Below are 2,569 nucleotides of genomic sequence, written 5' to 3'. Positions count from 1 at the left end.
TCTTCCATATTCATTGTCCAGCTTTCACATGCATTTGAAAATACCATGGCTTGGGTCAGGTGCACCTTAGTCTTCAAAGTGCCGTCTTTGGTTCTTAACACTTTAAACAGGTCTTTTGCAGCAGATTTTCCCAGTGCAATACAATGTGTGATTTCCTCCATGGATGCTGACTGTGAATCAAGTAAAATGAAATCTCTGACAACTTCAATCTTCTCTCCATTTATCATGATGTTGCTGATTGGCCCAGTTGTGAGGGTTTTCATTTCCTTATGTTGAGGTGTAATCCGTAATGAAGACTGTACTCTTTGATCTTCATCAGTAAGTGCTTCAAGTCATCTTCACTTTCAGCAAGCAAGGTTGTGTCATCTGCATATCACAGGCTGTTAATGATTCTTCCTCCAATTCTGATGCTGTAATCTTTTTCATATAGTCCAGCTTCTCAGATTATTTGCTCAGTATACAGATTGAATAAGTATGGTGAGAGGATACAACGCTGATGTACATCCTTCCTGATTTTGAACCATTCAGTATCCCCTTGTTCTCTTTGAATGACAGCCTCTTGGTCTATGTACAGGCTTCTCATGACCTCAATTAAGTGTATTGGAATTCCCATTCTTTGCAATATTATTGATAATTTGTTATAATCCGCAGAGCTGAATGCCTTTGCATAGTCAGTAAAACACAGGTAGGCATCTTTCTGGTATTCTTCGCATTCAGCTAAGATCCATCTGACATCAGCAATGATATCCCTTGTTCCAAGTCCTCTTCTGATTCCAGCTTGCATTTCTCAAAGTTTCCTGTCAATATACTGCTGCAACCACTTTTGAATTATCTTCAGCAAAATCTTACTTGTATGTGATAATAATATTGTTCGATAATTTCCACATTCTGTTGGATCACTTTTCTTTGGAATGGGCACAAATTTCGATCTCTTCCAGTCAGTTGGCCAGGTAGATGTTTTCCAAATTTCTTGAGTGATATTAGACAATCACAAAAGGAGAAATATTGTATGAAACCGCTACTATAAAAAGTCAAGAAAAGGTTTACTCACAGAAAGAAACATTCTTTGAAGGTTACCATAGGTGGGAGGGGACGGTAGGAAGGGTAAATCATTAATTAGAGTGCAGACACATATTAACTTGGGTGAAGAGAAAAGACATACACAATAAGGGGAAGGTCAGCACAAAATGATCAAGGCAAAGGAAGACACTGGGAGGAATACAGAGTTAAAGACAAAAAAGGTAAATACTATAACATATGCAATTCTGCAGTAACAGAGTAACAATAATCTATGAGTGGACACATAGACACACAAATTGAGCATGTGTGGGAAGATGAATGAGATTACACTCATGAACATGTATCAGTGTGACAGAGACTATTTCTACATATGAGCTACAAATATATCCATGAATATAGTAGAGCATACAGGGGTCAAAGTTATGAAAACTTCTTAGCCATAACTAAACACATTGAAGGAATGAGCTGCTGGGCCTGTGGGCTTAGGGCCATAGTCTCAGGGGACATCAAGGTCAACTGGCATAACATAGTACACAAAGACAGTGTTCTACATCCAACTTTGTTGACTCGCAACTGGGGTCTTAAAAGCTGTGAGCAGCCATCTAAGATGCAACTACTTGTCTCTCCCCATCCAAAGCAAAGAAGAGTGAAGAAAATCAAAGACACATGGAAACAATTAGTCCAAAGGACTTATGGACCACACAAACTCTAGCTTCCATGACGCTGACACTAGGAGAACTGGATGGTGCCTGGTTAGCACTGCTGACTTCTCTGAAAGGGATCACAGTAGAAAGTCCTGGATAGAATGGGAGAAAAATGTGGAATAAAACTCAAAATCATATAAAAGATCAGGTTTACTGCTCTGATAGAGATTGGTGGAAACTCTGAAACTATGGCCCTTAAGGCCTCCCAGACACCCTTCAGGCCAGGAACTGAACTCACCCTCATGGCTCAACTTTCAGTCAAACAAGACAGGCCTATAAGGTGTACAATAACACCAGGGATGTACACAATCCTTAGAACAATCAACCATATAAGATTAAAAGGGCAGCATTCACCCAGGGATAAAGCTCAGAACACAAGAAGGAATAGCAAAGAAGGATGAATGGAAATGGGAAACACGGTGTGTGAAGATTGCTGGTACATTCTGGGGATTGCAATCAATGTCATAAAACAAAATGTATATGAACTGTTGAATGGAAAACCAGTTTTCTCTGTAAACTTTCACCCAAATCATAGTGAGATTTTAAAAAAGAAAAAAAAAATGCTGGACAAATAATTTCTAGAAAGCAATTTTGTTGTACAACATTTAAGAAATAGCTTGACTTTTCTTTAATATGATGAAATGCTGTAAACAAATAGGAGTGATCATGATATAATTGCTAATTATAAATCCAGTCAGCAAGAAAATAAGGAAATAATTATCACTTACCTTTCTTTTTTGTAATTTTTTTTATTGCTGTAAAAAAATATGTTGTTGTTGTTATGTGCTGTCGAGTCAAACCCGACTCATAGCGACCCCTCCTTGGGTTTCCGAGGCAGTATCACT

The sequence above is a fragment of the Orycteropus afer genome, unplaced genomic scaffold, assembly GCF_000298275.1.
Source record: "Orycteropus afer afer isolate SDZICR_OR568_19922 unplaced genomic scaffold, OryAfe1.0 scaffold00692, whole genome shotgun sequence".
Taxonomy (NCBI): Eukaryota; Metazoa; Chordata; class Mammalia; order Tubulidentata; family Orycteropodidae; genus Orycteropus; species Orycteropus afer.
This window is presented reverse-complemented; position numbering follows the sequence as displayed.